The 20065-nt window shown below is 47.8% G+C and overlaps 1 protein-coding gene and 1 long non-coding RNA gene across 9 annotated transcripts in view; both read right to left on the bottom strand.

Moving 5' to 3' along the window:
• FMNL3 (formin like 3) overlaps positions 1-20065 on the bottom strand; it is a 110274-nt gene that overhangs the window by 74229 nt on the left and 15980 nt on the right. The window lies entirely within an intron of this gene.
• On the bottom strand, positions 3797-5033 carry LOC309364070. The gene is made up of 2 exons (XR_014165718.1): positions 4953-5033; positions 3797-4208 (listed from the first exon to the last, which is right to left on the bottom strand). It is a non-coding gene; the product is annotated as an uncharacterized lncRNA (long non-coding RNA).

The raw sequence follows: 20065 nt of genomic DNA, 5'->3' as shown, positions 1-20065 counted from the left end.
AGTAAATAATGGTCATTAATTTCAATGCGTCTACTCCTGCGTAAAGTCAGTTGACTGCAATACTATTACCCCAAATTGCAGCTTCTTTTATACCTGTGCCTTTTTATTTCTTTGATTCATATCCTACTTCATCCAAACATCTTGGAGCAGTTTACACAATATTTAAAACTGTACATTAAAATTTCAAGATTGCGGGCAAGTGAGTGGCGCAGAATCCAAAGAAACAGAATTTTCCTAAAACCTTCACCATGTGCCTATGCTTGGTGATGACTGGCGGTCCTTTCCTTTGTCCGCATCCACAGGACAACTGACAGTTACAACAGAGTTATTTCTAAAAAGGAGAAAGAAGGCATCTTGTTACAGTTCTTGGTCCTTGGAAGGTTCTCGCTCCATGTGGATTTCAATATGTAAGGAGCTCTAAGCTGGTTGCTCCAGTCAGCCGCATGGCTTTAAGCAGCCTCTTTTGTTTCAGTCTGAAACTAGTGTTTTTCTACACCAGTAGTTAGGAAACTTTTACCTTTTGTAACTAAGGAACATTTTGACTGCCTGTGCATCTTATCTGACGCTGTATTGAAAAGCACATGAATCAGACCTTTAAAGTGTTTTGTAAGTAAACCATTTTATGACTTACCAAACGTATGGTCTAGCTCCACACTAGGGAAGTGGGATGGTTTGGATGGAGCTTTTAAAGGGGGACATTTTGGGACTCTCTGCAATGGCACATTTTTAAAAGCCTACAGTATATCTTCACACTTTCCTTTGCTGCGTGTTTTGTGATGTTAAATCTCTGCTGGGGTTCTCTGACCAAAGACTACTTGCCCCAAACTTGAATCTTGGCTTCCAGGATTCCAACAGTCAACTGGTCAATGGATGGAACCAAGATGTTCCTCACCTTGCTGATGTGTTAATGTCATGCTTAGTACAACAATGTGTTCTTTGTAGTATTTATCATCATCATCATCATTATGTCTGGAAGAGGTGGCTCCATTAGAATCTTTTCTCCCAGACATTTGTACAGTGGTACCTCGGGTTAAGTACTTATGGTAATTCGTTCCGGAGGTACTTTCTTAACCTGAAACTGTTCTTAACCTGAAGCACCACTTTAACTAATGGGGCCTCCTGCCGGAATACAATTTCTGTTCTCATCCTGAAGCAAAGTTGTTAACCCGAGGTACTATTTCTGGGTTAGCGGAGTCTGTAACCTGAATCGTATGTAACCCAAGGTACCACTGTATATTGTAGAGAAATCTGGCATGTGAAATCTTACCCATGAGTCCTGAAAGACTGGCTGCTCAAGAAACCTAGAGACTATTGTTTACAAGCTTTTTTTCAGGTGTGTGTGTGTCAGGATTTACTTTTGGAGATGCAAACTTTTCATTTTACTGGTATTGTGTTTTTAAATCTTTATTGTTAGATCTTATCGCGAATTATGTGAGGACTGCTTAATTTAATTGTATACTTATTGGTTTCATTTATTGTTCATGACTACTTAAATTTTGTTATATTTCTGTAATTATGTAATTTTTTTACTGCCTTGAGCATGGTTTAATTATGGGATGGTGGCATACAAATAAAGTATGATGATCAAATCTTCCACATGGTCACGATTGTGTGGGTGGTATTCAATTACATATTGACAATTTCAGTATGCCTAATTAATGTAGATTTGGCAACAACCACAACCACCTCACACATTTTGCAGTAAGGAAAATGATGGGGAAACACACTGAAAGTGTGAGATAACAGCTGTTGGACACAATGTCATATAGTCTCCCTACAAACAAATCTTATGAACACTGTATAACCTCTTCACGCATTTTGTACAAACAAAATGGGTTGGATGCTCAATAAAAAGGTTGTCTAGAAATTACTTCCATCTCAGCCAGAACTCTGCACCAGCTACCACAACAGCTTGACCCTTTGGGCTAATGGAATCATAAAATCATAAAATTGTAGAGTTGTGAGGGGCCACCAGGATCATCTAGTCCACCACTGAGCAATGCAGGGATCTTTTGCCCAATGTGGGGCTCGAACGCATGCACTGTGCTAAAGTGTCATATAGGTAAAGGTAAAGGGACCCCTGACCATTAGGTCCAGTCATGGCCGACTCTGGGGTTGCGGCGCTCATCTCGCTTTATTGGCCGAGGGAGCCAGTGTACAGCTTCTGGGTCATGTGGCCAGCATGACTAATCTGCTTCTGGCGAACCAGAGCAGCGCACGGAAACACCATTTACCTTCCCAACGTAGAGGTATCTATTTATCTACTTGCACATTGAAGTGCTTTTGAACTGCTAGGTTGGCAGGAGCAGGGACCGAGCAACGGGAACTCACCCCCTCACAGGGATTCGAACTGCTGACCTTCTGATCGGCAAGCCCTAGGCTCTGTGGTTTAACCCACAGCGCCACCCGCGTCCCTTAAAGTGTCATATAGTCACTGATTATCTTCACCTTGCCTCCTGAGTCCTGCATGGCTTTGAGCACTTTGGCAGTTTTTACTATTCGTTTCCCTTAAATACAGCTTGTCATTTCATCTGCACTGGGGATCGTGGTTTATCACAAACTATGGTCAACTTAAGCTAAACACAGTTACTGCAAATCAAAACTCCCAGTTTGGATGAAACAACAAGCAGAGTCTAGGCAGGGGGCAGTAAACTTTTTCAGCAGGGGTCCACTGTTCCTCAGACCTTGTGAGGGGCCGGACTATAATTTTTTTGGGGGGAGGGGGGGAATGAACAAATTCCTATGCCCCACAAATAACCCAGAGATGCATTTTAAATAAAAGCACACATTCTACTTATGCAAAAACATGCTGATTCCCAAACCGTCCGCAGGCCTGATGGAGAAGGCGATTGGGCCACATCTGGCCCCCCGGGCCTTTGGTTGCCTACCCATGGCCTAAGAGAAACTGAAACTAAATGCTTCCAGAGTCCTCTTCTTAGTCAGGTAGGCAGAAGGGAAGGTGTGAGCCCTTGACTTGTTGCAGCTTATACGTTATGGTTACCAGACATCCCTGTTTCCTGGGGACAGTCCCCAGATTTACAAATCTGTCCCTGGGAAAAATCCGTCCCCGGATTTCATTTAATGTTCCCAGATTTGTATTTTAAGTGTTGTAGATTTATTAGTAGGGAATGAATGTTGTGTGATTGGTTCAACAGCACAAGACACATCATATGGGGACTTTCGGTGAGGCAAGATGGCGGGCGCCACGGCAGCAAGCAGCTCCTGAAGCCAGCCAGAGCCAAGTGCGCTACCAGGCTGGCTCCGGGCTGCTGAGACTGCCACCGCCACTGCTGAGGGGGAACCAGGGATGCCCAGCGCATCAACTGGGGGAACCGCTGACACACACACACCCATGACCCAAATCGAGCTGAGAGAGCGCCCGGCCAACTGGCCGACTGCCCAGCGGCGCTCCGGGGCCAGTAAAAACCCTGGAGCCAATGCAGGGAGGAGGAGGAGAGGAGAAGGAGAAGGAAGAGAGAGAAAGAGGAAGGAGAAAAAAGAGGGGAGCCCCGACCTTGCCGCACCGCTGCTGAGGAGAGGTAGGAGAGCACCGGGCGGGCAAGGACACGTGGCCAAACCCAGGCCAGACCCAAGCCTTCTCCACGGCGGCTAGCGCTCTAAGAGAGCAGGCCAGGGACCAGGGGAAGGCCATGAGACAGAGACCACAGAAAAGAAGATATTACTTCTTCTTCTTCTTTTTTAAGAAAAAATATTTTTAATAACTTTTTTTCCTCTTTTCAAAAAAAAAAGTATCCCCAGATTCTTTGAAAAAAATCTGGTAACCTTATTATACGTGTCATGATAAACCATGGTTTATCTGACAAAACAGGCAGGTTGAAAGTATTAAAGCAACAGCTCAGAAATAACCCTCCTCCCCATCTTCATTTGCTAACTTTTAGCTGAGATGACATCAGCACAATCCTTATCTGGGGGACTGAATGCGCTCAGCTGAGTTCCGCCATTTGCATGCATTGAAGTCTCTGGTCTACTCCGCCCTCCCTCCACCATTGCTCCATATGGATGACAGGGACAACTGTGGGAGCCAGGCAGCCCATGCTACCAAGTTGATTGCAGGGGCAGATGTCTCCATGTTACGCAGCGACTCTCCCAACTCTCCTGTGCGCAATGCCAAACTATTAGGAAACACGTTCCCCGCCATGAACTTTGCAAGTCACCGTGTCCTTGTAAAGCGGCAAAGTCTGTTGCTGCTGGAGAGAGAAGGCAGAACAAGAAGGGAGAGAACGGAGAGACGTCAAGTGTGAATCTGTGTGCGCTGTCAAAGAGACTAAGTAAATAAGGTAAGTAAATGATCCCTGGATGACTAGCAACCCCTCTGAAGGCTATTGGTCGACAAAGCTACCAGTCTCCCATGGGAGGCTCAAGAATGCTCTGTGTTTTTTGCTTTTCTAAAAACAAATTCTCTGCCAAAATCTGCACCTGGAATAAAGTCTGAAAATGTAATTTTCACTTAAATTCTTCTTGCAAGGAAAAGGATGAGGAGGGGCACAGGCTAGCTAGCAGAACGTTTGCTCATTTTCCTGGTTGCGAAGGCTCTTTTAAGGTCTCAAGCCTGCTTCACCGACCGCAAGGGCTAGAATCCTGGAGGAATGGAGGGCCTCTGGATTCTGGGGCAGATACCAAATTTTGCACACCCAGCCCTGGACTTGTATTCAGATCAGAATACAAAGAACAAGAAACCAGGAGGCAGGAGAAAACTACTCGTCACCCGACTTTTGCGCATGTGCTCACGGCAAGCGCACAAAATCTCATCTGAAGCTCAACTTCTCCCCCCCAGCCCACACCCCCACACCCCACGTGTTGCTTGGCTCGAACTCTAGAGCTGTAACTTCACCTCCAAAAGGCCCAGACAATGAAAGAGCATGTTAACTCAAGCCAGCTGGACTGAGTGTCCCCCCACCATCCGCCTGCCACATACAACCTCATTTGTTTACCTCCTGTTCTCCTCCTTTTAGCTCTTCCTGAACTAGATCAGCTTTCAAGGAGCTAAAATTACACCCCATTCCCTCTTCTTCTTCTTTTTTACTCCTCCCCCAGCCTTCCATGTGCACCTACGTGTGTGTGTGTGTGTGTGCGTGCGCGTGTGTGCATGCGCCTGCACTCACACACACTTTTAAAAGTTGATTTGGGCAGAGCTTTGGCGTTTTACCCCGCCCCCCATCCCATCAAGCAGAGGAAAGGAAGTCATTCTTATCTCTCCTTCCAGATCTGCCAGCCTTGTATGCAACGCTTAGCTACCATTTCCAGTTTCTGTTAGGTTTTCCCTCTTCTCTTCCTGGTCCGCTTGCCCCAGGCTACCTCTCATGCCAAGGGCTGAAATGAGGAAGGTTTTGCCTGTGGCACGTAAATAAACATGGAAACCCAAGAGAACTTCCTCGCTCTAGAGCAACAGTGTTCAAACTTTCTGCCTGCAGGGAGCACATTGCACATCAGATTGTCTGTTGAGGGACTTCTGCAATGTGGATCAGAGTCATGGCAGTGGGGACGGTGGGTTTAACGCTGTTTCCCCAATCCAAATCTCCCTCCCTCCTGGAGCTGCTGCTACTCCCAGAAGGGGAAACATATGGACACAATATGGGGGTCTGTGCCCCTGAAGAATTTATGCTGAGAACAGGCTTAGAGATACACTTCCTTCTTTAACACAACATAACAACTAGGTTGGCTCCAGATGTCCACACATGTGCATCTAGGGTTGCCAAGACGCTCCAAAAGTTGTTGACTTGGGATGATGGGAGTTGCAGTTCAGCAACAGTTGGAGGGACAAAGGTTCCCCACACCTGGTGTAAAGGCGGAAAATGTAGTTCAACGGCAATGAAATGGAGAACTTCGGTGGATGGGGAACTTCAGGCTCAGGAGCCTATGTGGCCTTCTGCCTATTCCTCAGGCCTCTCCTCGGGCCATGCCCTGTCTCTCAAGGTCCTCTATTATAGCTTAAATAAATGCTAAATAAGCACAGTGACTTATTGCAGTATAAGCTTGTGTAGCAAAGAAATATTGTAGTAAGAAGTTCAAACCACCCCCACTGAGCTGCCAACTTTAATCTCAAAACACATCAGAAGCACTCCACATTAATTTCAGAGTGTCTGCTTCATTCTAACCCGGGGACACATTGCCTTAATACCTGTTGTTGTTGTACTGCTGCCACTTAAGAAGAGTGCCTTCCCTGTCAATTCCTTCCAGTCATATCAGGAGCTTTGTTGTATTACCACACGCCTCTGTTGACAACACTACGGCATGGCGAGGGCCAAAACATCCAGGGTCTACACATGTAGGCTGTGTACACACCGTGCATTGAAATCGCACACCCCTGAAATAATCCTGGGAACTGGGGTTTACCACACACAGAGCTACAAATCACAGCATTAACAAACTACACTTCCCAGAATTCTTGCGGGACAGGATGTGCTTTAAATGCGTACACTGCTGTAATTTTGGATTCCTTCCAAGTCAATGGCTTCTTCATCTTTCACTCCTTCCTGAATACCATACCATGCAGCAGAAGGGCTCAAGCAGAGACACCACTTCCACAGACAATATCTGCGGTTGCCACCATCTCGTATAAAGTGGGGGAAATGGCTCATTTACAAATTGTTCGTTCATTTATAAAATAGCCCGTTGCCAAAAACTCAAGCAAAGGGAAAGGAAAGAAACAGGAAACATATCTAGAGGTCAACATCTTGCTCAGGAACAAAGGAGAGAAGGCACCGATAGGGGAGCAAAAGGAGAAGGAGTCCCCCAAGGGGCATGAAATAATTTTATTCAGCTGAACATGTTGCAGTTAAAATCTTCCATCAGAGGCACTACAAAACATAGCACTTTGAGCTCTTTCTGCTCTGTGACTAAGTGACTTTTTGGCATTATATCTTTGTGCACATGAGAATTTCTCTCTCCTGTAGTTTGGACAACATGCTCAGACCCGGTTAAAACCAGGTGGCTGGCAACCACACCAGTACTAGCCATGAAAGGTTCTGCTTGTGACCAACTCTGGGGTTGCGGCGCTCATCTCGCTTTTATTGGCCGAGGGAGCCAGCGTACAGCATGACTAAGCCGCTTCTGGCGAACCAGAGCAGCGTACAGAAATGCCGTTTACCTTCCCGCTGGAGCGGTACCTATTTATCTACTTGCACTTTGCCGTGCTTTCGAACTGCTAGGTTGGCAGGAGCAGGGACTGAGCAACGGCAGCTCACCCTGTTACGGGGATTCGAACCGCTAACCTTCTGATCGGCAAGCCCTAGGCTCTGAGGTTTAACCCACAGCGCCACCAGCATCCCTCTTGTGGGCTATACTCCAGGTTAACTGAGCAAAAATGACTATATACACTCCAAAGCAGGTCCATCAGTTGCTTAAAGTGCATGAGCTTCCAGGGGAATTCAAACAGCCATGCAGCCGTCTCCTCTGCCATTCCTCAATCACAACTTTTGCCCTATGTGGCCAGAGACATTTTGTGAGTCCCTGGGAAGGGAGATGATGGAGAACCTTTGTTGATTATTTATTAATCATCTAAAATTACTGGGCACCACAGAAAAAATAGCACTTCCAGGCCAACAGACTGACAATCTATAGTTGCAAGGCAAACTGCAGGATGAATAAGCTGATTGCTAAATGGAGAATAGTTACACCTTCCCCAGCCTATTAGAATGGCTAGCTAGATCTGAATTTATGATCAATTCAGTGGCTGCCTGGAAAGGAGAATGATAAAAGGACAGAAACAGTGCTGGGTAAATATAATGCTTAATTTTTGCTAGGCTTCACTTATAGTTGTTCCTGGAACCTTTCACAGCCTATGTGCAGCTCTACATATGTAGTAAAAAAAAAAGTAAAAAATCAGGCGGTGGGAAGGGTTAATTTGAGCATGTGCAAAATGCATTTCCTTCGCCACTTAAAAACAGAATGAAATACCATCTCACATATACCCGGAAAAAGAACTTCTGGATCACATAGTATGATTCCCAGACCAATTTTGAGAAACAAATCACTTGTTAACTCTGGAAAGACAAGTGGGGGCTGCAACAAAATGTTGTAGTGTGGAGTGCTCTTACTCAGCTTTCCAAGATAATCCATTCAATTCCAACTTGGTTTTCCATCTCTCTACCCCTGCATAACACGGTCAGCATTCTGTGGCCACTAAGCATTCTCAGTCCCTTTAGGTCTGCCTAGGATCCCCTTCAATTTAGGCTCCCCCCTTTTGTACTTCTGCAAACTGTGGGTTTCCACAAGCCCTTTGTTGGTGGGTGGTGTCACTGTGTCAGGCAATATAAGAACTAACACTCACATAATTAAGTACTCTATCCATGTTAGTTTGCTATGACTATACGCCTTGCCATCACCTCCAAGCTCTCCATACCAGGTTGTTGCTGTACTCAAGGGCAAGTACACTGTTCCCACTTCCTCTGGCCTTTAAAACCCTCCCTCGCAGGCTTCTGCTGCCAGTGGCATTTAAATACCCAAAGGGACTGAACTGAGCAAAATGTACTGTCAGCTGAGGCCTTGGGCCTTTTCATGTTCAGACTTCTCTCCCTCTTCCACACTGGCTTCCCTGACCAGGAAGCCCTGCGCACCGCAGAGGATTCTGCGACAGGTTCTTGGGGCACAGAGAGCACACCCAACCTCTGGCGGCAGGTTCCATAATCCCTAGCCACTTCTGCCAGCAGCTGTGTTGTGCCTTGCAGGGAAGCATCCATAATGTAGAGCAAGCTGTTTTCAGGTCTCACAAGGTGAGCCTGAGTTCTTACGGGAAAGGGAGGCAGCCAGGGGGGCGGAGAAGATCTATCTATTTTCTCCACACCCTGTCTAAGGTGCAACTACAGTCTATCTGCTTCCAGCAGGCAGGGCCACACAGAGCTAAATATAGGTCCCTCATAATTGAAAGCCCTGCCTTGCACAATGGCTACTTTCTGCCCTCGTAATAGAACAAGCTTTTTTTATTTTGGTAACAACTCAGGCCACAAATTGCCAGGTTGGAAGAAGCTGTAAAGCTTCAGCTAGGCCAGGTCTCCAGGCCCTTCCCTTCAGTGAGCTGGACATTAATAGGCAAGAAGCTTGGGAGGCAGGGCGAGAAAAATGCAGGGTTTATTAGACCCAAAGCTTCTGATACCTGCTGGAGAGACATTTAAGGTAGGAAAGAGCCAGCCATTGTCCCTGCTGCGGTTACCATATAATGCCAAAATGGGTCACTGGCCCAACATACCAGACAAATTCTCAGTTTCTTGTGGAACTGCACGTATAAGTGTGTATGCATGTGTACATGCATGTGTCCAGAATGCGGCAGCTAGACTGGTGACGGGGCGGCCGCCAAGACCACATAACACCGGTCTTGAAAGACCTGCATTGGCTCCAAGTACGTTTCCGAGCACAATTCAAAGTGTTGGTGTTGACCTTTAAAGCCCTAAACGGCCTCGGCCCAGTATACCTGAAGGAGCGTCTCCACCCCCATCGTTCTGCCCAGACACTGAGGTCCAGCACCGAGGGCCTTCTGGCAGTTCCTTCGCCGCGAGAAACCAAGTTACAGGGAACCAGGCAGAGGGCCTTCTCGGTAGTGGCGCCCTGTGGAACGCCCTCCCACCAGATGTCAAAGCAATAAACAACTACCTGACATTCAGAAGACATCTTAAGGCAGCCCTGTTCAGGGAAGTTTTTAATGTGTGACATTTTAGTGTATTTTTGGTCTCTGTGGAAACTGCCCAGAGTGGCTGGGGAAACCCAGCCAGATGGGCGGGGTACAAATATATTATTATTATTATTATTATTATTATTATTATTATTATTATTATTACATGCATGTGTATTTTTAAATAATACTTTCTGCCACTTTCCCACAGCTCAAGATGGCTTACAAAGATAGCTTAGCTCTCAGTGTGACACTGTCCAGCGTGCAGCATGCAGGCCTGGGACAGAGGTCAGAGGTAAGCCAGGAGTGGAGCCAGGGAGTCAGAGCCAAGGGACACACAGAAATGCTCCAGAGCCAGGAAGGCCATGTTGCTCAGGAAAAGCTCCAGGCCAAACAGGAAGGCATTTATATCCCTTCCTGTTCAGGAGGGCCCAAAGGACAGGATGGGTAGGTGATGGCCACTCCTGATCCCTGAGAACACATCACTGCCAGGTAAGATGTTCCAAGGTGCAGGCCTGTTAGCTCACCACAAAGGGCAGCCACATGCACTGAAACAAAGGTTTCTGGTTCTAGAGTAGCCCCAACAACTTCTGGCAGCAGGGCCTGGTACTGTTGCTCAATTACAGGGGTGCCAGTGTTTCCCAGTCTTGGGTCTCTAGATGACTGCAAGCCCCTTCATCCCCGGACAGCGTGGTCTTCAGTCAGGGATAATGGGAGCTGTAGTCCAACAGCATCCCAAGGCTGGGAAAGGCTGATGTAGTCCACTGCCTTCAGGATCACCTATATGACTCTAGTAGCCATCGGCATCCCAGAGCTACCTGCCAAAGGAAACTTCACTTAGATGAAACGTGCACAATGGCACTTGAGAACTAGCAGCCGTAGTTCTACAACGGCTAGGGATTTGCCGTTGAGAGATTTGCAAAGGGAGAAGATGTCAAGGCAGAGCACTCAAAGGTTGGATGGAGGAACTCAAGTGTTCCTGACATGACCTGTGCAGTGTCTACTGAGGAACCGTAGAGTAAGGCTTTGCGTCAAAGGAGTGAGCCCCTGCATACTGGTTGAAGAATGCACCATTCCTTGGGTTAAAAGGTAAGAAGGTTTAAAATGCTGAGCAGATTTGGGTTCACAAATATTTGCTTAAATTAGGTGGAGCACAGAATTTCTCTTTTCTTGGAGCTCAGTTACAGACCTGCATTGGATCCCAGTACATTTCCGAGCACAATTCAAAGTGTTGGTGCTGACCTTTAAAGCCCTAGACAGCCTTGGCCCAGTATACCTGAAGGAGCATCTTCACCCCCATTGTTCAACCCGGACACTGAGGTCCAGCTCCGAGGGCCTTCTGGCGGTTCCCTCACTGCAAGAATTGAGGTTACAGGGAACCAGGCAGAGGGCCTTCTCGGTAGTGGCACCCGCCCTGTGGAACACATTCCCATCAGATGTCAAGGAAATAAACAACTATCCTATTTTTAAAAGACATCTGAAGGCAGCCCTGTTTAGGGAAGTTTTTAATGTTTAATGCTGTTTTGTGTTTTTAATATTTGATTGGGAGCTGCCCGGAGTGGCTGGGGAAACCCAGCCAGATGGGTGGGGTATAAATAATAAATTATCATTATATATTATTATTATGGCTCTGTGTGTCTGTGCATGCAGGAGATGTGTGGAGCCTGTGGCCCTCCAGATGTTGATGGACTCTACCTCCTATCAGCCCTAGCCAGCATGGCCAATTGTAAGGAATGATGGGAGTTGCAGTCCAACAATTTATAGAGGACCACATCATAGGAACGGCCTTGTTTCAAAGGCTCTGTATCTTGGGTGGAGAAAGGGTTTGTTTGTTTTTTCCTTCCTTTCATACAATGGTCTCCCATTTGTCCAGCAAGCAGGAGCGCCACTCCAAAGTCCTCTTTAAAATCCACAGTGCATCCTGGGATGGGAGCCACCCAAAATATAAAGACACTCACCTTGACCTAGACTGTATTTTATAGAGCAAGCCCATGAAAGGTGCTGAACACTGGTTTTATATGTTTGAGAAGGCGGCAGACACCAAGCTGGGTGGAATTTCCTCAGATCTGGCGGCTTCAAGCTCAGGTAGCAAGACACTGAGGTAATCCTGGGAAAAGGTGATGAGAGTTTTGGAACCCCTGAGGCTAAGTGTCATTCGGCAGGTTAGAACAGAGCTCCCTTGACGGCTAGAGCATCAGACACGACGTTCCCCGACTGCCATGTTTTCTTGCGGCAACAAAAAAAGCGATGGCACCTGCTGCTATCAAGCATTCAGATGACAAGCAGCTGCTCCAGACTTTCCTGTCCTGTGGCCTGACAGATGTTATGGACTTTGATTCCCATCATTCCTGGTCACCGGCCATGCTGGGAGTTGGGAGTTCCAACTACTTCTGAAGGGTGTCAGGTTGGGAAAAGCTCTCATGTCTGGTCCCATTTGCTTCCGGGGGTGGTATCCCAGGATGCATTGCTTCTGTGGGTGCTCACTGGTCCCAGGTTCACAGCATAGTTAGTTGTCAGAGGACTGGCAAATGGGCACAAACTGCTCTCATCTATTACTATCTTGCTCCTTATATTTTTAGATACAGGCAAGTAATGGTACTAGCAGGACCTTTTCGGTGGTGGTTCCCTGGTTGTGGAAGGCCCTTCCTAGCAAGGTGCATCTTTCTCCATCATTATTTACTTCCAGGAGGAATCTGAAAACATTCCTACTTACCCAGGCATTTGGTGGCTGAAGAATACCATTCCTGGCAATCCTATGATCACTGAACGGAAGAATGTTTTCAGCTGCTTTTACATGTTTTTAATTGTAATTGTTTGTAGAATGTTTTGACTATTTAAACATATTTTTGCTTTGTTGTTAAACTGTGTGTGTGTTTGCTGCTTGGGATTCTCTGGGGAGGAAGGGTGGAGAATACATTCAGTAAGTAAATAAATACTCTGTACTAAGAATATAAATGTTCTGTACTAAGTAGTTTGAATTCTGTACCAAGCTGGATTTTGAAGCCTGTAGGGAAAAAATGGCCAACAACTGAGTCATTCATGTTTTGGATGAGGCAAAGGGAGGGTCAGAACTACATCTATTGTAACCCACCCTTTCCTTTCCTACCTTGAGTTTTAAAAGCCATCACCTAAGACACTTTCAAGCCTATCTCTGCATCCTTAAGGGATAGAAACTGGCATCTAAAAAGACAACCACAAAGCACACCGCCCATGTATATGCTCTGTGGGGTGATGGAGCTCAGATCAGAGAGCTCAGCCCCTGCATTTCATGCTCCGCTGCAGGTGAGAGACTGTGGCACACCAGATGGAAAGAGTGCAGTTCCTCCACAACCACCTTAGTTGACAAAGGCAAGAAGAAAAAAGAGGCAGAGGTGACATCAGAGTGACGCAGTTGGAGGGTGGCAGCAGCAACTACGGGGGCTGTGCTCACACCCCCTTTCCTGTGTGGCAAAGGAGAATGAACTCCAACTGCAGGAGGAAAGATTTAGCTCAAAAAATGTCAGCAGAAATTTTCCAACCATAATAATAGCCAAGCAATGGAACAAATTACCAAGGGAGCTTGTGGAGACCCAGTGATGGGAAACTCTGGAAAATAGTCATATCAGCTTCTGTCTGGAATGGTTTAACTGTTATTCATTCTGGTCAGGGGCAAAGGAGTGGGTTAGATCCATTCATTCATCTCCCCCCCCCCCCCCGAGGCTTATTAGCTGTATTCTCCACTAAAGGGACTCAAAAGCATTCTAAACTAGAGTTCTAGAAACCAAATAAAATAATCACATCTTAAATTGAGGAGCAAGCCAAGAAAAGGAACCCAACGCTAGACCTCTCCTGGTGCCTACTCACCAGGAGTAGGAGGCACTCCCTTAGATATTTAGGACACAGGACTTTTAGCGATGCAGATATTTGCCTCCCCAGAATTAAGATCTTCTATGGAGGCCCTTCTTAAGAGTAGTCCCATCTGACTGAGATTCAGGGAGCGGTGCCTGGAGTCCTAGCTGGCTTTCCCCCAGAGCCACAGACACAAGGCAGACTCCTCAGCCACCCCCACCAAACTGCTCTGCTAGCTGCACATCAGTTAGCACAGAAGAGGGAGCTGCACAGAACTGCTTGCCTGGATCAGGGCCTGGCAGAGAGCCAGGAAGGGGAGGAGCCTGCAGCACCTCAGAGGTAAGCTTTTGGTCTACATCAGGGGTAGGCAAACTAAAGCCCAGGGGCAAGATGCGGCCCAATCGCCTTCTCAATCTGGCCCACAGACGGTCTGGGAATCAGCGTGTTTTTACATGAGTAGAATGTGTGCTGATGAAACAACTGCTCCAAGCGCAGGCCTGAGTGGAGGGAACCCGACATATTTAAAAGCACCTAGGCAAGGCCAGGTACATGCTGCAGTGGAAGTTGCAGCAGCAAAATTCCTTCTGCACAGAGACAAGCTGGATTCCTATCAGCTGTACAGATGTGGCACATGAATGCATGCTCTTGATATTTCATAAGATTCTGCTTCTGCTATCTAAGTGGCAGGGCACAGAGCACTGGAGCTCCACCTCTAGCCCTTTCAAACACCGTACCCGCCTCCCACTGCCTCTGAAATTCCACCATTTGTCACCTTTCAAACCTCTTTGTGTCATTAAGGGCTGGGAAGGTGAAGAAGAAGAGTTTGGATTTTATATCCCGCTTTATCACTACCCTAAGGAGTCTCAAAGCAGCTAACAATCTCCTTTTCCCTTCCTCCCCCATAACAAAGACTCTGTGAGGTGAGTGAGGCTAAGAGACTTCAGAGAAGTGTGACTAGACCAAGGTCACCCAGCAGCTGCATGTGGAGGAGCGGGGAAGTGAACCCGGTTCACCAGATTGCGAGTCCACTGCTCTTAACCACTACACCACACCGGAAACATGGTGGGCTTGTTTCCCCACCCCAGCCAGCCCTCAAAGAAAGTGGAAAGTCTCTAAACTCAGTATGCAGTGCCAGTTCCTGCACCTACACGAATAATCACAGAATAGAATAGATAGGAGGGTTCATATCTACCTGGTAAGAGTTACCAAGAGCGCAGAATCAAGGCACCCATAAGCCTTTACATGTGGAAGACTAGCATAAGGGGCATACCTGCATATAGACCAGTGTTTCCCAACCGGTGTTCCGCGGCACACGAGTGTGCCGTGAGACGTTGCCTCGTGTGCTGCGAGATGCCTGGAGGGAGGCGGGCGAGTCGGGCGGCGAGAGGCGGGGCGGCGGCGGCGAGGAGAGGCCGCGCCTCCTGCTGCTGCCTGGCGCTCCTCCTCGCAGCCGGCAGCGCTGCCTGGGCGCCTCCGCGCGACTCTGCCTCGCTGGGTTTGGTCTCCCAGCAGAGACGGGTCACACGCGCCCCTCCCTCCCTCCCTCAGCCTGCGCGGAGGGAGAGCCAGAGAGAGGCATCGCTCCTGCGCGGCGGGAGAGGGAGCAGCCGGAGCGATGCCCCAAACGAACGCATGGGACCGGACGGGAAATCCTCTCCGAGGCGGATTGAGCGCAGCTGAGAGAAGCCTTTCGAGGAGCTGCCGTGTCCCCTGGAAACCCCCTTCCCTGCTCTGCCTCAGCCGCCGCCGCCTCAGTTGCCGCCGTCCCTCAGTCCCTCGCTCTGCTGCCTCCTCCCACCCCCAAAGCTTGGAGGTTCCCCAGCAAGGGGGAGGGAAAAAACTTTCACTTTTGTGCGTCCCTCCCGGCGTGACGCTGCGCGCTGACGTCACGGGGCGGGGCTTTAATGGTGGTGTGCCGCGAGATTTTTTTTCAGTAAACAGGTGTGCCGTTGCCCAAAAACGTTTGGGAAACACTGATATAGACCAATGCGGAACTGTCCTGCAACTCTGATGTCCAATCTTCTTTTTAAAAATACCAACAACTGTGCTTTGTGTGTGGTTGCTCTATATAAAAGCCAACACGAGCTCCTCCTTGCATGCCAGAGGCTCTGCGTGATCAGGGCACCCACACAGCAAGGGGTCCTAATCACGTGGAGCCCCTGCATGTCAGGAGAAGCCCATGTGTTGGCCTTTCTCTACAGACAAATGTGTGCAATGCATGGGGGTTAGGAAAGGCAGGTGAAATGTCAGGGATGGGGGTAAAAGTACAGCCCCACTTTGGTCTGTCTGTGGGTGTGCTTGCTTAGGAGTGGTGGAGGAGTTTGATTCAGTTCACATTTAAAGACGAATCTACCCCATTCACACTTTCCAAAACAGTAAAAAGGTAAAGGTAAAGGGACCCCTGACCGTTAGGTCCAGTCGTGGCCGACTCCGGGGTTGCAGTGCTCATCTCGCTTTACTGGCCGAGGGAGCCGGCGTACAGCTTCCGGGTCATGTGGCCAGCATGACTAAGCCACGGAAACACTGTTTACCTTCCCGCCGGAGCGGTACCTATTTATCTACTTGCACTTTGACGTGCTTTTGAACTGCTAGGTTGGCAGCAGCAGGGACCAAACAACGGGAGCTCACCCCGTCACGGGAATTTGAACCACTGACCTTCTGACTGGCAAGTCCTAGGCTCTGTGGTTTAACCCACAGCACCACCCGCATCCCACTTCCAAAACAGTACACAAATCAAAATAGCGCTGAGCTTCAAAATTCACACCTCTCTGAATTTTGCAAAACTGGGGTAAAGTGTGCATGAAGATACATATATTAGCAGGGGGAGGGATGAACTGCATTAGGGGAAATCACTTTGCAATAATGTGTATGTTAAGGAAAATTGCAAGCGTGTACATATGCAGAGAAATTAAAGATGCTGATAACTTTTCAAAGGGACTTTTTTCTTTAAAAAGAAAATTTCAGACTGATGTGGAAAAGTGGAGAAGTGAACTTAAGATTGAAAAAATGAGAAACTGAGACACCAAAACTGACAAATTCTGCCCATCCCACGTGTAAGCAACCATGGATCAGAATGAAGTTGAGCCCTAATGTTGCCTCAACAAATATTAGCTGTCTCCCAAAGCTCTTCTCCAAGGGACGCGGGTGGCGCTGTGGGTTAAACCACAGAGCCTAGGACTTGCAGATCAGAAGGTCGGCGGTTCGAATCCCCGCGAAGGGGTGAGCTCCCGTTGCTCGGTCCCTGCTCCTGCCAACCTAGCAGTTCAAAAGCGCAAGTAGATAAATAGGTACCGCTCTGGCAGGAAGGTAAACGGCGTTTCCATGCACTGCTCTGGTTCGCCAGAAGCAGCTTAGTCATGCTGGCCACATGACCTGGAAGCTGTATGCTGGGCTCCCTCGGCCAATAAAGTGAGATGAGTGCCGCAACCCCAGAGTCGGTCATGACTGGAACTAATGGTCAGGGGTCCCTTTACCTTTACCTTTAAAGTTCTTCTCCAAGGGCTAGAAGGGTTGTAGCTGATTCAAGCGTTCAGATAGGTTTACTGTGATGCTGGCAAGGACTGGCAATTACGTGCAGTACATGTGAAAAGGATCTAGGAGTCTTGGTTGACCACAAACTTGACATGAGCCAACAGTGTGACGCGGCAACTAAAAAAGCCAATGCAATTCTGGGCTGCATCAATAGGAGTATAGCATCTAGATCAAGGGAAGTAATAGTGCCACTGTATTCTGCTCTGGTCAGACCTCACCTGGAGTACTGTGTCCAGTTCTGGGCACCACAGTTCAAGAAGACACTGACAAACTGGAACATGTCCAGAGGAGGGCAACCAAAATGGTCAAAGGCCTGGAAACGATGCCTTATGAGGAACGGCTAAGGGAGCTGGGCATGTTTAGCCTGGAGAAGAGGAGGTTAAGGGGTGATATGATAGCCATGTTCAAATATATAAAAGGATGTCACATAGAGGAGGGGAAAAGGTTGTTTTCTGCTGCTCCAGAGAAGCGGACACGGAGCAATGGATCCAAACTACAAGAAAGAAGATTCCACCTAAACATTAGGAAGAACTTCCTGACAGTAAGAGCTGTTTGACAGTGGAATTTGCTGCCAAGGAATGTGGTGGAGTCTCCTTCTTTAGAGGTCTTTAAGCAGAGGCTTGACAACCATATGTCAGGAGTGCTCTGATGGTGTTTCCTGCTTGGCAGGGGGTTGGATTCGATGGCCCTTGTGGTCTCTTTCAACTCTATGATTCTATGATTCTATTTGGAACTACTGGAGCTAAGACAGGGTGGGGAACCTGTAACCCTCCAGGCATTCTTCAACTCCCATCAGCCCCAGCCAACATAGCCAGTGGCCACCGATGATGCGAGCTATGGGGCAACAGCATTTGGATGGCCACAGGTCCAACCTCCCTGACAAAGTAAGGGCTTGTTTGGCTAGCTAAGCACTCTTCCATTAACAGCTCAGATGGCGAAGGAATAGCAGCAGTGTCTAGAAAAGCAGCCAGAGGATGTGTCTGGAGAGGCATGTGAGTGTTGGTTGGAAGGGGTGCAGAGCAGAGTAGAAGATTCAGGGCTGTGGCTCAGCCACTCCCCAACTCAACTGAGAACCACTGCTGTGGGATTTTTAAGAAAGTTGTTGCCACAGGGCAGTTTGATAGCCACAAGCCAGAAAGCACAGAACTAATGGCCACGATTGCCAAAAGCACAACCTCCCTGTTGAAAGGCAGTATGCTCACGGTGGACTAGCAAAGTCCAATGACTGAGGTGTCCATATATAGCATTCCTGGATTGCAAACCAGCAATTCTTCCATTTGCTTTTAAGTGGGTCCAAGACACAAAACAGGGTGACTGTGGCTTTTCCTACCCTTTCTTTCCCGGAATATTTGCCCACATAGATGTCCTCTCCCTGGCTAGCTTGTTGTGTGATGTATCCATAGCAGGTCCCAAAATACAGTGGCAGACAATGTCAAGGGGGGGGAACTTGAGTTGCAACTGAGCAGCCCTAAGCAGATGCAAAAGAAAGCTGCAGATACCTATTCCTTTAACACAGCAATGAGGAAGCTGTAGTCCTCCAGATGATGTTGGTGGGCTCAAACTCCCGTCAACCCTAGCCAGTGTTGAGGGCCCACCACTTCCCCCTCCCTGCTTTAATAGATATAGAAGAGGGAATTTCAGCAGAGACATCTCTGCATGTGTAGCTGCACCTGCAGAGCGAAAAAAAACCCTCTTCTTCACCATTGTTAAAGGCATGGGATGCTATTCTCCTTTGCATCTGGCCACCTCCCTAGGGGATTAACAGCAGGGCTAGACAGGGTTATGATCCTTTGCTTGTGAACTTCCCACTGGTATCTGACTAGCTACTGTTTGAAAAACATTTGCTAGTGATCTGTTCTGGGCAGACCATCAGTCAGATCCCAGCACAACAATTCTTGTATTCCAAAAATCATCAGATAATCCCTGAGACTACACCCTCATCATCTCACCCTGAGTCACAAAGCTTTGTTTGTCCATGGTTTCAGAATTATCTTAAAACAGTGGAGGGGGGGGATTGCAGCCCTCCATACAAGGCTGGATTCCAACTCCCATCATTTCTGACCATTGCCCATGCTGTAGATTTGTGAGACCAGTCCAGCAACATTTCTGGAGGACCACCCCACTTTGAGAACATCAGCCATGAGCAGAGATCTTCTTTCCCACTTTAGCAGCCCAACCTGAAAGACACCTTTGAAGGTGTGAGACCCACTGAGTGTATCGGGACTGGCTTTCTTCTAGCAGGTATGCCTAGGTCTGCAACTATCCCTGCAGCTGATACTGCCAGAAGCGTCTCAAGCATTAGCCCATGCGCCTGTGTTTCCGGCCTTTGTGGTGCTGTTCCGCTCACACCACACAAGTCGGCATTTCCTTTGCTTTAAAAACACATGCACACATAAAAGCTGTTCTCCCCACCCCCCCAGCAATTTGAATAGAAGGCAGGCTGCAAATATGATATCAAGAATTTGAAAGCCCAGGGGTTCAGGCATGCACCAGAAATGCCAGTTTTAACTGCTCTTTTACGTTCTGGCCCTTAATGGTAAAAGGTTGCCCCGTATTCCAGAACATCACAGCAATCAGCATCCCTTATTTCAAGTGCAACGCTGCCAAAACAGTATTTTTAGATTTGTGGATTCGGCATTGTGGTCATCTGTTGAAAACTGGGCAAAAGGGAAGCACACATTCAAGCCGTGTCAAAAAAGGCTCCGAAGAGCTGCTTCAGATGTTGGACAATTTTATTTGGGTGTACACCCAACATAACGTGGGATTGTGATGAAACAGTATGTGTGCCCTTACTGGTATACTTGTCAGGCACATGCACTCCTGTTGCACTCCTGTCTTGCCAGCTGTGTGTTTTTGAATGAATGAAGCTGCCTTAAACCAAGTTCCATTGCAGCCCAGGACTGTCTCATTTGAGTAACAGTGGTTCTCAAAGGTCTTGTGCAGCTGGCAATCCCAGCTCTGCTACCCAAGTTCCTTTAGCTGGAGATACCAGAGATTGAGTCTGCGCCTGAGGTATACAAAGCACACATTCCATCACTGACCAATGGCCCCTTCCCTTTGGAGGGCCACTACTGGAGTAAG

The sequence above is a fragment of the Podarcis melisellensis genome (genome assembly GCF_964234715.1).
Source record: "Podarcis melisellensis genome assembly, chromosome: 2".
Classification (NCBI taxonomy): Eukaryota; Metazoa; Chordata; class Lepidosauria; order Squamata; family Lacertidae; genus Podarcis; species Podarcis melisellensis.
The sequence above is the reverse complement of the archived record's forward strand: the minus strand, read 5'-3'. Positions and strand labels throughout refer to the sequence as shown.